At 39.6% G+C, this 16,763-nt stretch overlaps 1 protein-coding gene across 10 annotated transcripts in view; it reads left to right on the forward strand.

Annotated features, from left to right (window-relative positions):
• The window catches only part of LOC109927380 (AP-4 complex accessory subunit RUSC2-like), a 141,309-nt gene that overhangs the window by 53,472 nt on the left and 71,074 nt on the right, over positions 1 to 16,763 (forward strand). For 5 of the 10 annotated variants that reach the window (XM_048602318.1, XM_048602360.1, XM_048602372.1 and 2 more), the window contains exon 4: positions 3,053 to 3,280. The exons of 1 other annotated variant lie outside the window; for it this stretch is intronic. The gene's annotated coding sequence lies outside the window, so the exon portion shown is untranslated. Of the gene's footprint in view, positions 1 to 1,559; positions 1,716 to 3,052; positions 3,281 to 16,763 lie in introns of those variants that run through there. 4 more of the 10 variants (XM_048602340.1, XM_048602351.1, XM_048602336.1 and 1 more) reach the window with 4 other exon arrangements.

The raw sequence follows: 16,763 nt of genomic DNA on the forward strand, positions 1-16,763 counted from the left end.
CCTGCTGTGTTCATCCAGCTCTACACCTTGTTATCTCTTAACTTGCAACGAAGTGTCAGGTTGCTTGCTTTAAGATGTGCAGCAATCCTCAACAGTTCTTTGTTTTTAAAACAGTTCTTTTCCCATTTCAATCCATAATCGTAAAAATAAAAAGTCGCAGACTTTAACCAATTCTGATGGCCTGAACTATGCAATTCTAACAACTTAAAGACTTCTTTCTAAGCTTTCCCCGTTTGGAAGCTCTACAGACTAGAAACCACTTCTGGTGAGGTAACTGGTTCCCCAAACTGAAACCTGATTCTGCTGCTGGGAGAATTTTTACCGTTTTCTGAACTGAACTGAGATCTTGAAACGTTGTTCTGAGGCCAAAACCAATCGCCTCTGAGTTTTAAAAAATCTATTATAAGCTCAGTAATATAAACGTACAGGGGTTCTCCCTGGCACTTGACTACAGTCATATGCTTTCTTGGAATTGCTGCACTGGATCAGCAAGTAAATGGGAACAGTGACCTGTTTAAAAGAAAATTACCTTCTTAGAACTGAACGGTATCCATCTGGCTCCATTTTAAAATTCAAATCTCAATACATGTTATGTACTTTTTTTTATCACTGGCTGCATACTAGCAGTCTGCTAAAATACTCTTCAACTTATGCCTGATGTGTAAAACATGTCTCTACACTGTCGGGATATCTATATTATGTATGGATGTTTTTCATCCATTGGAAAAGCATACAAACCTCAGGCATAAGGCCATAATCCTAAAACAGTAAGGTGCAAATTCAGAACCTTAAAGTGGAATATTCTTAGGGAGTATTGAAGAAATGATGAGTGTAAATGTTGTTTGCATTTCCAAATACAGGTTTTATCTAGCTTTCATTGGTAAACTTTCTCATGGTCAAGTGAGAAAAGTTGACTTTTGGGATTTATGTAAAAGTATGAACTGTCTGATTGCTTGGTTAGGAAAGTGTTGACGGAAGGGTCTGAAAAATGTTACAAAATAGAAAAGGTGCCAGTTGATATATTTGGGACAAAAAGTAGTTGTGAGGATCATAAGCAACGTTAAAGGATTTGCTGCTAAGTGGCACTCTATTGTATGCAGTTGTTTTTTGCTAGATAATTCAATTCACAATCTTGAGTTAATTCAAACACTAATCAAATATGCAGTGCAACATTTGACAGCAATTCAGATGTTTCTTGAAATTGTATTAAAAACTGAAGCAAAATTGAAAAGGGACACAAAAACAATGGTTATTTTTATTATTTACCTAAAAGGATTGTTTTATTTTAGACTGCAATATATTTGATGGTGATCACATCATGCGTGTATTGGTGTAATAATATACTGTTAAAGGGTTAGCTATATTGTTTGCCTTGGGTTGCCTTTCCAATATTTATTGTCTGATCTGTTAGCTCTGATCTCATTTGAATTGCAAGGTTTCAGGCATTGATTGCAGTTGGAGAGCCTGAGTGGCTGTGAGTCTGCCAGTCTAAATGATGACGTTAGATCTTTCTAGCAAGCAGCAGCACCAGCAGTGTGTTTGCGCAGTATACTGCATTGCTTTGGCTGCTGCTTAACAAATAGCTGCTCTTCTATGAAATGGATATCTCAAAGTCCTAAAGTAAAATTTATATTACTGGAGATCTTCAAGCCAACAAAAGATACATTTCTGTGTGAAAGACGATTGATGAAAGAGGAGGAAGCCAAGAACAAAAGGTAGGGATAGGGTGGCAACCAAGCAAAAATCTCCACAATGCAATTTTTTTTTACAGTTTCCTTCAGGATAACCTAGCAGTGCTATTAAGACAGTCGATGCATTTTACAATACTGTAATATTATCATGATCAGTTAGTTAAAATTATGATATTACTAAGATGTCACATAACACTATTCTGTGTGGCTGCCACGTTTAACAATGCAGAAGGGTGTTGTATGGGAGCTGCTATGCTGTATTTTTGGATGTCGATGCTGTTCACCATCATACTGTAATGGCTGCTGTTTGCATTACTGGCATAAGAATCTGTAGTGACTTTAGTGCACCACACGTCTTACGCATAATATAGTCGGCGACTGGCTCAGATGTGCTGTTTAAAGCTTACTTTTAATGCCTGACAGCTGACATTAGATCATTCTTTATTTCTGTCACTGCTGCATAAAATGATAAAAATCTAGAGGTAAAAATATTGTGCTTTGTTTCTACTGATTTACAAGGAGGAATCTGGAAGGATTTACTTTTACCCAATGGCTTGATGTTAGATAACAGACAGTCACTTAAGGTAGTATGTTCCATTAATGACGTGGAGTGTTTTTGTGTTGAAGCTGCCATGCTGTATCTCTGGGTGGAGTGTATTTTTAAAAGACCATTCTGGCAAGCATTTGTGATGTTGTATGAGACCAATTAAATCTCAAACACTTTATCAACACAAGAAATCTCAAGAGTTTTGTGTTTTACAGTGAGTGGCTTCGAGTTTCTTCCACCTACCTTTTTAAATGTAGCCTTTTATGGGCATTTAAAAAAATGTGATGGGTATGCTCTGCAGTGAAGCCAAAGTTAAACGTATTATTCAGCTACAGACTCCATTTGTCATTATATGACTGATTACAAGGTTATAAGATGCTTGACTAGCAATGACGGTTGGAAATTCACTATAATGTTATATAATTGAAGATAAGCTTTGTTCCTACAATTTTATTTGGTATCAAATTGTGCTTATTTTAGATTAAATCTTAAAATTAGTTTTTCAAAAGCAGTATAGGACGATTGTGGATATATGGTTCATTTATTCTTAAATGTTTTGGCTGACTACACTTTGGTGTGAAATTACCTCTGTTAAAGCATGGTGGCTTTATTTTGACTTCTCAATCTGCCTGTTAATTTGCTTAATATTTGTATTATTAATTTTTAATGTGTTCTTGGTAATATATCATTTTATCAAATTGCTTGGCATTAAATGTTGTGCACAATAATACATCTTGTTTACTACTTCATTGATTTTTGAGCTTTTATGTTCGTGGTACTGTTTAAATATTTGGTTCCTTTTATTCTGAAACAGAATTACACTTGGATGTTTTGCTAATTGGTTGCATGCAGGCTGTTTACAAGACTCATGGGAGGAGACTGGCACGCACCAAACGGGAGAGCACGATGTGGGGAATGCACAACAAAGCAGTTTTTCCCCTATCTAGCAGCTGCATGTAGACAGAGATGAGATGGAGCAGCTGAAAACCATCTGTGGAGGGCAGGGGTGGAAACACAAATTTTGACTGTTCTCCCTGAAGAAGTAAGGAGATTTGTAATGGTTATTATTTTGATTCACATTTTAAAGAAAACTAAAATGAGAGGGAAGGTGAATGAATCTGTTTTCTCCATGAGTTGTTGAAATGCATGCAGTGTGGTACTCATATACACTGACAAGCTTTCAATATAGACCATGAAATTTTGCCATTGTAAATTAGTAACTTTTATATATGATTTGCTATTTCTTTTTCCTAGTTACTTCTTACAACCGTGAATTTGTTTATATTTAGTCAGTCAGGTATTTGGCCACTTAAAAATTGAGTAGTAATTTGCCGCAAGTGAAATATTATTGCCTCTAGGTATATTATGCTTTATTATTATGAATGCTACACATCAGAATTTTAATTCTACATACAGTTCATGCCCTATGGTGTTCCATAGATACATTCTTTGTTCCTCTATCTATATCTTCTTTCTTTCATGCTCTACCCACCGTCCCGCACTCTAGACCTGCTTCTCTCCATCTCCCTCTCTCTGTCTTCCCCAACCCCCCCCATTCACTCACTTTCTCATTCTCTCTCTCTCTCTTTCTCTTGCACACGCACACTCTCTCGCTCTGTCTCTGTCTGTCTCATCGTGCTCTCACATTAGCTTCAGGCCTGATACCTCTGACCTATAGGTGCCAGCTCACTCCAGACCTAATGTCCCTTTGAGTTATTTGATTGGTTTGTTTATTTAGATGATGATTTGGTTATTATTTTCTTATAACTCTTTTGAATTTATAGATTTTGTTCTGCTTATTTAGGCAAACCAGTAAACATACTTAAAATTGTTTATTATACTATTTAGTTGTGATAGACAAGATGACAAATATGTTGTTATTGTATAATGTACTTGTTAATTTATAGATTATGTGGTCTAAGGTGTGTAATTTATATGTATTTTAATATGATCTGTTTCTGAGTTTGATTTGAGCTAGTGGTGTGTGGAATTTGGTCTATGTGCTGGAAGGGGTTTAATGATTAACTTGGAAGTTCTGTAGCCATGGTGATATATTTGAAAAAAAAACAGTGTGGGAGAGAGTTCCTATTGTATAATAGGGTTTTCATTTGGGGAAAATAACAAAGTAAACAGTTGTATATTCAGTTTTCAGTTCAGGAGGTCAGAGTTTTTTTTTCTTTTTGGTTAGTGGAAATACCCATGGCTTGAACAAAATTCTTAGTTTCGGTTTTGCAAGATTGCACAAATCTTCGTTGAAGCTGGGTATCTAAAACAGTTGCTCCTGAGAAAGGTTGTTAAGACATAATGGTTCTGCCTGTAATAAATTTGGTTTGAAAATTCTAGATGAGGGGGCAAGGTGAATTTTGATGGAATTAGACAGGAGCTTGCAGGGGTTGATTGGAGTAGTTTGTTTGCAGGCAAAGGAACCTCTGGCAAGTGGGAGGCCTTTAAAAATTTGATAGCTAGAATTCAAGGTCTATGTGTTCCTATGAGGGTGAAGGGCAAGGTTGGCATGAGTAGGGAACCCTGGATGACGAGATATTGAGGCTTTGACCAGAAAAAAAGGAGGAGGCATGGCTCAGGAACAGGCAGCTGGGATCAAGGGAATCCCTGGATACAAGAGTTTACTGAAGAAGGAAATCACGAGGGTGAAAAAGGGGCAAGAGATTGCTTTGGCTGAGAAGATTGGGGTGAATCCAAAGAGATTCTTTAAGTATATTGAAGGAGAAAGAATAACTAGAGAGAATAGGACCCCTCAAGGACCAAATGGACATGTATGTGTGGAACTACAGGAGATGGCCGAGGTCCCCAATGAATATTTCTCCTCTGTGTTTACTGTGGAGAAAGACATGAAGACTTGTGAACTTGGGGTAAGTTAGTGGCGATATCTCGGGGACAGCCCGTATCACAGTTGAGGAGGTGTTGGAAGTATTAGAATGTATGAAGGTGGATAAATCTTATGATCCTGACCAGATATATCAAAGAACCCTGCAAGAGGCTAGAGAAGAAATTGCGGGGCCGCTGGCTGATATATTTGCATCATTGTTAGCCACAGGTGAGGTCCCAGAAGACTGGAAGGTAGCGAGTGTTGTGCCCTTATTCAAGAAGGAAAAGAAAAACCTGGAACTATAGACTAGTAAGCTTAAAATCTGTGGTAGGTAAGTTACTTGAGAAAATTCTGAGGGGTAAGATATACATGCATTTAGAAAGACAGGGTTTGATTAGGAGTAGTCGGCGTGGCTTTGTGCGTGGGAGATCATGCCTCACAAATTTGTTAGAGTTCTTTGATTAAGTGACCAGAAAGGTTGATGAGGGCAGGGTGTTAGACGTAGTCTACGTGGATTTCAGTAAGGCCTTTGATAAGGTTCCACATGGTAGGCTGCTCTGGAAGGTTAGATCACATAGAATCCAGGGAGAGCTGGCAAATTGGATACACAATTAGCTTGATATGTTATCTATATCAAATGTATAAGGCATGATTAGTAAGTTTACAGATGACACTAAAATAGGCGATTTCGTTGACAGTGAGGAAGGTTATCAGACATTGCAGCAGGATCTTGATCAGCTGGGGAAGTGGGCCAAGAAATGGCAAATGGAATTTAATACAGATAAGTGTGAGGTGTTGTATTTTGGAAAGTCAATTTGAGGTAGAAGTTTCATGGTGAATGGTAGGGCCTTAAGGAGTGTAGTGGAACAGAGGGACCTGGAGTTCAGGTATACAGTTCTCTGAAAGTGGAGTCACAGGTAGACAGGGCAGTGAAGAAAGCTTTTGACACACTGGCCTTCATCAATTAAGGTATTGAGTATAGAAGTTGGGAAATTATAATGCAGTTGTACAGGACATTGGTGAGGCCACACTTGGAGTATTTTGTTCAGTTTTAGTCACCTTGCTGTAGGAAGGATGTTATTAGACTGGAAAGTGTGCAGAAGAAATTTACAAAGATGTTGCTGGGACTCAAGGGACTGAGTTATAGGGAGAGGTTGGACAAGCTAGGACTTTTTTCTTTGGAGCATAGGAGACTGAGGGGGGATCTTATAGAAGTGTATAAGATCATGAGAGACACGGATAGGGTGAATGCACTCAGTCTTTTTGCTAGGGTTGGGGAATGGAGGACCAGAGGCATCACTTTAAGTTAAGAGGGGAAAGAATACATGGGAACCTGAGGGGCAACCTTTTTACACAGAGGGTGGTACACTTATGGAATAAGCTGCCAGCGGTAGTGATTGGGGCGGGTACATTAACATTGCTTAAAAGGCATTTGGATGAATACATGGAAAGGAAAGGTTTAGAAGGATATGGGCCAAGTGCAGGGAAATGCTGATAGCGTGGATGGACATTTTGGACGTCATGGACCAAAGGGCCTGTCTCCGTGCTGTCAGACTCTATGATTCTAAACGTTTGGTTAAAACCCTAAAAGGGTAATTTGAAGCTGAGAAGCTCTATGTTCTGTTGTATAAAGCTAAAGAAAAGGCTATCAGTTTCATAAGATGGAGAATTGAAGCCACAGTTAAGCCCTAAAGATGTGAAAGAGAACAATATTCTCTCTGATGTAGGTACAGTAAAGGAGTGCTTTTGGAATTAATGTGATTGGCTGATCTGATTTTAACTGCAACTCTATAATTCCTGTATACCTCCAGTAATCCTTCACGATAATCATGAATATATCTATTTCTGCTTTAAAAATGTTCTGAAGATTCTGTGCCCTCTTGAGGAAGGGAATTCCAAAAGCACTCCAACTCTCCAGTGGAAATAAATGATTCCTCACGTCTGTTTTAAATGGGCAACTCCTTACTTTTGAACTGTCAACCACAGTTCTTGATTCTCCCACAAGAGGAAACATTCTTCAAAAATCCACCAAGTCGAGCCGCCTCAGGATCTTGTTTGCTTCAATTAAATCACTTTTGACTCTTCCGAAGTCCAGAGAAGACAGGCATAGCTTGAGCAGCCTTTTCTCATAATTGAATCCACTCATTCCAGATATTAGTCCAGTAAAGCTTCTCTGAACTGCTTCCAATGCATTAACATCCTTCTGTATGTACAGCGACCAATATTGTATACTGCACTCCAGATGTGGTCTCACAAATACCCTGTATAATTGATGCATAACCTCACTGAACTTTTCATTCAATTGCACTTGCAATAAAGCATAACATTCTATTAGCTTTCCTGATTCTTGCTGTATCAGCATATTAACCTTCTGTGGTTTGTGCACTAGGATACCCAGATCTGTTAGGGAGGCAATAGCGCAGTGGTATTCTCGCTGGATAATTAATCTAGTGACCCAGCTAATGTCTGGGACCCAGACTTGAATCCTGCTATGGCAGATTGTGGAATTTGAGTGAATAAAAATTTGAAATTAAGAGTCTAACTGTTGTCAATTGTCAGAAAAACTCATCTTGTTCACTCATGCCATTCATTGAAGGAAATCTGTTGTTGATAACCTGGTCTGTGACTCCAGATCCACAGCAATGTGATTGATCCTTAATTGCCCTCTGGGTAATTAGGGCTCGGCAATAAATGCTGGTCTTGCCAGTGACTCCTGCATCCTGCAAATGAATTTAAAAAATCTGAGGTTTGCAACATCTCACCATTTAGATGGTTGTATTTCCTTTTTAAGTCTTTCTGTGAAAATGGACAAATTTTCCCTATTTCACATGGTACTCCATTTGCTAGCTCATTCACTTAACCTATCTGTATTGTCTTGTAGAAAAATTAAACATATTTTGCGTAAGCCTTCCTTAGAAGGAGGATACAAGTAGCGTCTCAGAAATAGCTGTAAATCAGTAGCTGAAAATTACAATTATCAGGAAAGCAGTACTGATTAAATTATTTGAATTGCAAGTTGACAAGTTCCCAGGTCAAAGAGCCGTAGGTCCTGATGGATTTCAACCCAGGGTCTTACAAGTAGATATTGGGGCAGTTGATGCTTTGGTTTGAATTTTCCAAAATTCGTTAGATGCAGAAAAGGATCCATTAGATTGGAAAATATCAAATATAACTAATTTATTCAAAAAGCAAAGGAAGCAGAAAAGCAAGAAACTATGGCCAGTTAGCTTAACCTCTGTCAAAGGGAAAATGTTAGAAGCTGTTACTAACGGTGTTATGACAAGGCACTTGGATAAGTTCAAGGTAATCAGGCAGAACCAACATGATTTTGTCAAAGAGAAATCAGGTTAACTAAGTAACTAATTTATGGATTCTTTGAAGTAGTCAGTTGTGCTGTAGATAAAGGGCAATCAGTGGATGTATTGTACTTAGATTTCCAGAAGGCATTTTAAAAAAAAGTGCCACATGAAATGTTATCGTGTAAAATAAAAGCTAATGGTGTAGGGGATAACATATTGGCATGGATAGAAGATTGGCTGGGTAACAGGAAGCAGAAAGTAGGAATAAATGGGTCTCTTTCAGACTGGCAAGATGCCACAAGTGGTGTGCCATAGAGTCGGTGCGGGGGCCTCAACGCTTTACAATTTAAATAAAATTTACAATGAAGGGATCAAAGGTAGCTAAATTTGCTGATGATACAAAGATAGGTAGGAAAGTCAATTGTACAATACATTACTAGGGGGATTCTGTCTTTATTTTTGTTGGGGTGAGGGGGTTTGAGGGCAGAAGTGCAGGAAATGCAAGAGATGCGGTTGAGGGCATTTTTGATCACCAGACGTCCTCCTATTTCAAGGAACACACTTCCCCCATCTGGTGATCAAAAATGCCCTCAACTGCATCTCTTGCATTTTCCGCACTTCTGCCCTCAAACCCCCTCCCCCCCCAACAAAAATAAAGACAGAATCCCCCTTGTCATCACATATCACCCCACAAACTCCCGCACCCAGCATTTCAGTCTCCACCACTTCCGCCACCTATAATCCGACACCACGACCAAAGAGATTTTTCCCTCCCCACTCCTATCTGCCTTTCATAAGGACCGCTCGCTCCACGACTCCCTTGTCCTTACCACAATCCCCACTAATGCCACCACACCCGGCACTTTTCCCTGCAACCACAGGAAGTGCTACATCTGTCCGTACACTTCCCCCGTCACCTCCATCCAAGGCCCAAAGCAAACCTTTCACATCAGGCAGAGGTTCACCTGCACATCCGCCAACTTGGTCTACTGCATCCGCTATTCCCGATGTGGCCTCCTCCACGTTGGTGAGACCAAGCGGAGGCTTGGAGACTGCTTTGTAGAGCATTTGCGCTCTGTACGCGACAATTGGCAACAGCTTCCAGTAGCGAACCATTTTAACTCTCCCTCCCACTCCCTGGGTGACATGTCCATCCTGGGCCTCCTCCAGTGCCACAATGACACTACATGCAAATCGGAGGAGCAGCACCTCATATTCTGCCTGGGGAGCCTACAGCTGATGGCCTAAACATAGAATTTACCAGTTTTAAAATCTCCCCATCCCTGGCCTCATCCCAAGCGCAACCCTCCCTCTCATCCCCATCTCCTTGACCTGATACAACCTGAACATCTTCTCTCCCATCTATTCGCCCCACCCATCCCACTGACCGATCCCCACAGTCCCTACCTAACTCACCTATTTCCATCCCACCTACCTTCCCCAGCCCCACCCCTCCTCTCTATTTATTTCCCAGCTCCGTTGCCCCTCCCCATTTCTGAAGAAGGGTCCTGACCTGAAACGTCAACTTTCCTGCTCCTCTGATGCTGCCTGGCCTGCTGTGTTCCTCCAGCTCCATACTGTGTTGTCTCTGACTCCAGCATCTGCAGTTCTTGCTCTCTCTAGTATAACCTGACTCTGGTTGGTGCTTTAACATGCTGCCCTAAGAAATTATCCTGAAAACATTCAATGAATTCCTTGTTCAGACTACTTTCTCCATGTGATTTTTCCAATCTATATGTAGGTTAAAATTTCCCATGATAATTGCTGAACCCTTTTGTCAAGCACCTTTTATTTCTTCTTTGATACCTTGCCCTGCTGTGTGCTTACTGTTCAGAGGACTATACACAACTCCCAGAAGTGATCTCTTGCCTTTGTCATTCCTCATTCTACCCAGACGACTTCCATATCCTGATTTCCGGAATTTAGGTCATTTATCTTTATTGTGCTAACATCATCTTTAATTAATGGAGTCAGTCCTCCACCCTTTCCTCACTTACTGCCCTTCCTAAATGTCACAGACTCTTTAACATTCAGATTCCAATCCAAGTCATCCTGCAGCCCTATGTGTTATGACCACTAGATCATACTTATGTATTTCAGTTTCTATTGCTAGTTCATCTGCATTCAAATATATCGTGTTATATTTTATCCTTTTATTATTTTTATAACCTTTTAGTCTTATTTGCTGATATGCTGTTAGATCTGCATTCTCTCTCCCTCCGTGTCATTTGTATTTTACAACGTGTTTCTAAATCTTCAACCTTGTGTTGTTTGTAAATAGTTTGGATTATTCCAATTTATTTTCACGTCTTTTGCATAATTAACTTCTGATTTATTATTAAAATGGAATCTACAGAATTGCATATTTGTGTTTCAGTGAAGAATCACCTTGTTAAAATTGGGGAAAAAAAAAACAAACATGGTTTATTGAACCGGCTTTCAGACTTATCCAGTAATAATATCAGCTGGGATCAAACAGTTGGTGGATTTTGTCAGGATTTTGAATTTGCTGAGTTTAAGAAGGATCTCTCTTTTTAGATTAAAGGATATGTGGTGTTTTTTTAAAAATAGAAAACGTCCTTAATGTGGTTGAGTTTATTTCATGGCATTTGAAGATGGCTTTTGAATGTAATTTCAAGTTTTCTGGAAGATATAACAGTGAACTAGTTTGAAAATTCAACTAAAGCTAAACTCAGAGTATTAGGAGATAAATTAAATATAGAAGTAAAAGTAGAATAAATTAACGATGAGATATTTCAAATGATTTATGCAACATTTTAGAATTGAAGGTACAGTGGCTCAGTGGTTAGCACTGCTACCCCACAGCGCCAGGGACCCGGGTTTGATTCCAACCTCAGGCGACTGACTGTGTGGAGTTTGCACGTTCTCCCCAAGTCGGAGTGGGTTGCCTCCGTGTGCTCCGGTTTCCTCCCACAGTCCAAAGATGTGCAAGTTAGGTGGATTGACCATACTAAATTGCCTATAGTTCAGGGATGTGTAGGTTAGGTGCACAAGTCATGGAAAATGCAGGGTTACAGTGTTAGGGTGGGGATTGGGTCTGGGTGGGATGCTCTTCCAAGAGTTGGTGTAGACTTGTTGGGCCGAATGGCCTGTTTCCACACCATAGGGATTCTTTGACTATGAAAGGAAACTTGAAATGGAGGGTTTTGCAGCTGGAATCCGCTAAAATACGTTAGAAATGGAGGGGTGGGGTGGGAATTGACTTAAAGAAAGTGAAATTAAAAGACTAATTAGAAGAGAGAGATAAACAAAGAGAGAGAAAGTGAGGAGAAAGGTCAACAGAGGAAGAGAATTAAAAGAGCTTGATTTCAAAAGATGTAGGAAAATTAGAGAACAAGTTGATGAGTGAAAAGTTTAGAATAAAGGAAAAATATTCTTGATTACTAAGGAGATGAAAGAATGCAGGAATGTGTAGCTGAAGTTAAAATCAGATCAACTGTGAACTTACTGAATGGTGGATTAGGCTTGAAGAGCTGAGTGCTATTCTCTTGTTCCTTGTTCATAAAAAAGAGCTAATAGCTCAGAGAATGTGTCTGATTCCAGTGAGAGATTTGATTTAATCAAAAATCTACACTTAATGATTAACTTTCCTGAAGATGGAATTGAAAGATATTTTATCTTTTTTTTTGTAAGGTAGCTGGACAGTGGCTAAAAGAGGTTTTGGCCTTGAAGTTACAGATTGTTTCGACAGGTACGGCCATGACTATGTATGCCAGTTTGTCAGAAAAAAACAATCTGGAGAGTAAAAACTGTCAGAGGCAACATTTATTGCTTATTAGCTTGTGCTGAAGCTTATCAATTAAAATTTAGGACTACAGGAAAGAAACCGAATCAGACATTTGTAGAATTTGCATGGGGAAAGAAGTGATGTGGGATCTGTGGTCAATAACTCTCAAATTAGAGAAATATTTTGAGAACATAGGGGAAATTATGATGGTAGAAAAATTTAGAAACAGCATTTGTACAAATTTAAAAACCTTCCCAAATAAGCATTAAGATTTCAAGATTGGAGAAACAGCAATTTGGCAGATACTTATGATATTTTACACCGAAAATTTCAGGTAGAAAAATGGTCCTATGGATATCCACAAGGAAATTGGAGGAATAGAAAAATCTGTGGATAGTCGAGGTAGTAGTTTGAGAACAGCGAAAAGGTCGCCAAATTAATAAAGGTGAAAGTTTAGAATTAAAATTGTTCCATGAAGAAAGTAACATGCTTCCATTGTAATAAGAGTGGACTTGTCAATGCCAGTTGCTTGAAGTTGAATGGGAGACTGATTGCAGTCATACAAATGTCTAAGAAATCTTCAGGAAAGGAAGTAGGTTAAAATCGTATCTGCAGTACAAAGAGAACATGCTTCCTTAGAATGTAGTAAGAGAGGAGATGGCTCAGGACACATGAAATGCTTTTTCCAAATATTGACAGGGAAAATCAGATCACTGGAAGTTCTTAGTGTTTTACCTCAAAAGTGGATGCTCCTAATGGTCCAGATGAAGGAGGTAAACCAATAAAATTAATGAGAAACACTTGAGCAAGTCTGTCACTGATGCTAGCTGACAATACTGTTTGTCTTCCAGAGGAGTTAATGAAGGAGAAGATATTAATTTGGCAGTGTACATGGAGTTTTAAAACCTGCCTCGTTATACGTAGCTGGATTAAAGAGTGACACGGTAAATGGAGAGGTTGTAGTGGGAGTAGTGAAACAAATTCCTGTAGAAGAAATTGACGTGATTTTGAGAAATGACTGGCATCAAAAATATTTCTCTCTCTAAGGGTGGTGGTAGATGAAACTGAAATGTGACAAAAGTGGTCCATTCTGTACTATGTTGTGGCTAGATCTTGGGCCCATGGAATTAGACAGGAAAAAGAGGAGTCTACAAAACAGGAGATGACTTAGAAATTTAGTTATTAAATACAATTTCTGAAAATTGAACTGAAAATGATGGAAGTAAAGAATCTGAGGCTGACAGGATTAGCACATCTTCTTTGATAAAAAGTACTGATTTAGGCCTGGATATCCAGTTTTCATCCCTGATTACCCAGCTGCCACACGACGCAAGACTTGTCTTTTTAACATTACTTGTGCTGTCCCATTATTTGTCATTGTGGTCCTGTTTGATCGTGGCCCTTGATTTCAGGGAAAACGTGTACTTCCGATAGTGAAAGTGGAAAAGGAGACTTTGAGTCTTCTGATGGTCATACATCATTTTGAGATTCACATAACTAACTTGAAAGAAACTGTTATTTATACAGACCACAATCCTTTAATTTTCTTGAAATGTTTTGGGGCAAGAGCTTAGGATTGTTTCAGTGGAAATTAATTCTCCAACCATATAATTTGAAGATAGTTAACGGCTTGGAAAAGAGAATGTCATAGTGGAAGCTTTATTAGGAGCACATTTGAAAGACAATGAGTAGTGTTGAGCCCATGGTCTAATGTAAAATATGGTTGCTGTGTAATTAATTGTACATTTAATGCCAATGTTACTATTATCATTTTGCAGTTGTCTAGTTGAGTTTAGATTTGAGCTAGTGGCATGTGGGTTTTTTTGTCTTTGTGTTTGAAGGAGTCAATGATTAATTTGTGGATATTTCTATGGCCATGGTGGATTTTTATTAAAGAAACAGAATGTGAGTGCATTCCTGGTGTGTTGTGGGGTTTTGTTTATATTGGGAGACTACTTAACAAGCAAACAGTAGTGCATTAGGCTTTTAGTTTCAAAGGTCAGAGATTGATTTTTTTTATTTTGGTTAGGGGAAAGGCCCATTGATGATGGGGGGGTGGGTGCGTAGCGGGGGGAGGAAATAAAGCTTTTTCGTTTCAGTTTGGTGGAAGTCTTGGCTGAAGCTGCATATATGAAACAGTTGTTCCTGAGAAAGGGAGGTAGTTTCAAGCTGTTAAGAAATAACAGTTCTCAATGTAAAGAAGTTAGTTTGAAATTCTAGCCCTGAAGTCTAAAATCCATGCTACCATGATGCCACAAGAGCCCTTAGGCTCCATATTTAATGCAAAGTATTAAAGGTACACCTGAGCATAATTCAACAGCATTTGTATCAGAGTTTTAATTTTTTTTCCTAATGAGTCCATTTATGCAAGTGAAAATCCGTGTACATTGCATCTTTTAAATAAAATTTGATAGGCTATTTCCATGATGTTCAGAGATGTTTTGAGAGACATTCTTTTGATATTTACAAAGTCAGTAATTTAAATTTTGTGCAATGGGGGGAGGTGATGGCCTAGTGGTATTATCGCTGGACTGTTAATCCAGAGACCCAAATAATGTCTGGGGACCTGGGTTCGAATCCCGCCATGGCAAATGGTGGAATTTGAATTCAATAAATATCTGGAACTAAGAGTCTAATGATGGCCATGAATTCATTGTTGCTTGTTGAAAAAACCCATCTGGTTCACTAATATCCTTTAGGGAAGGAAACTGCCATCCTTACATGACCTGGCCTACATGTAACTCCAGACCCACGGTAATGTGCTTGACTCGTAACTGCCCTCTGGGCAATTAGGGATGGGCAATAAATGCTGCCTAGCCAGCGGCGCCCTCATCCCATGAATGAATAAAAAAAAAATTTCTCCCATCCTCAAACTTAAGTTTTTTTTAAAAGCACCTCAAGTACAGTATTTCCTGCTGGTACACTCTGAAGTAAGGAATGCTGGGAAATTAGCAAACTCCAGCCCATTCAATGCACCTAGAAATATAATATCTCCCTGTCAGTGACACATGTATGTGCTCGGTGTGAGGAGATTTCGTCTGTTCCAGACATCTGAGAGATGGCAGTGCACCTTGCCTGGAGTTCAATAGGCAACTGGGGAAGGTACAGGCCCAACATATTCTCTTTAGGATGAAATATAGCTGCAACAAACTCAGAGAACCTTGGATGTCCAGGAACATTCAGGACTGTGTAAGAGGAAAAGAGAAGCTTTTAGCTGGCAAAAGGGGAACAAGTCAATAGAGGCCCTGGCCGGTTTTAAAATATGCAGGGAGAGCTTAAGAAAGCAGTTAGTAGGTCAAAGAGAGCGCATGGGAAAAACACTGGCAGCTAAACTTGAGGTGACTCCAAAGATATCAAGGGAAGAAGGATAACCAAGGAAAGATCCCTTAGAGACCAAGGGGCAATCCTTGCATGGAGCCAGAGACATACACAGTGTGTTAATAAGTGAATAAATTTAAAAAAAAACTGTATTTCACATCTGTTTTCACTAGGGAGAAGGAGGATGTAAGTATAGAATCCGAGAAGAGGACTGTGAGGTTATTGAGCAGTTTGACATGAGGAGTGAGGAGGTATTGGAGGTTTTGGCAGGCTTAAAAGAGGAGAAATCCCCAGGTCCAGATGAGTTGTATCCCAGAAGACTGTGGGAAGCAAGGGAGGAAATTACAGAGGCTCTGATCCAAATTTTTAATTCCTGTCTGGCCACAGGAGAGTTACTAGAGGATGGGAGAACAGCTGATGTAGTTCCAATTTTCAAGAAGGATGGTAGAGGTAAATCACGGAATTACAGACCAGTGAGTCTCACATCAGTGATAGGGAAACTATTGGAGAGAATTCTGAGGGAGAGAATTAATCTCCACTTGGAGAGGCAAGATTTGAACAGGGATAGTCAGCATGACTTTGTCAGAGGGAGGTGATGCCTGACAAATTTGATTGAATTTTTCAAGGAGGTGGCCAGATTTCTAGATGAGGGTAGTACAGTTGATGTATATGGATTTTAGCAACGACTTCAACAAGGTCCCTCATGGGAGACTGATAAAGAAGGCAAAAGCACATGGGACCCAGGGTAACTTGGCAGGTTGGACCCAAAATTGGTTTAGTTGCAGGATACAGAGGGTTGATTGTATGACTAGAGCTAGTGTACAGTAGCATACCATACTGTGTTGCTCAGGCTGCAGGACAGGTTAATGAGTAGTTACGAAGGCATATGGGCCATTTGCCTTTATCAGTTATGGTAAAGTTATAAGAAAAGGGAGATTATGTTGGAACTGTACAGGACTTTGATTAGGCCTCAGCTGGAGTACTGTGTGCAGTTCTGCTCACCACACTATAGGACGGATGTGATTGCACTGCACAGGATGCAAAGGAGATTCACCAAGATGGCCTGTTCCCACACTGTAGGGATTCTATGTTGCCTGGGATAGAGCATTTCAGCTGTGAAGAAAGGCTGCATCCGCTTTGGAGCAGAGAAGGTTGAAGGTGGACCTGATAGCAGTATACAAGATTGAGAGGCATGCACAGGGTGAATAGAAAGCAGTTGTTCCCCTTAGATGAAGGGTTAATAACAAGGGGACATCATTTTAAGGTGAAAGGCAGAAGGTTTTGAGGGGATTTGAGAAAATTTTCTGGTGGGAATCTGGAATGCAGTTCCTGG

The sequence above is a fragment of the Rhincodon typus genome, chromosome 1 (assembly GCF_021869965.1).
Source record: "Rhincodon typus isolate 14 chromosome 1, sRhiTyp1.1, whole genome shotgun sequence".
In the NCBI taxonomy this organism is placed as follows: Eukaryota; Metazoa; Chordata; class Chondrichthyes; order Orectolobiformes; family Rhincodontidae; genus Rhincodon; species Rhincodon typus.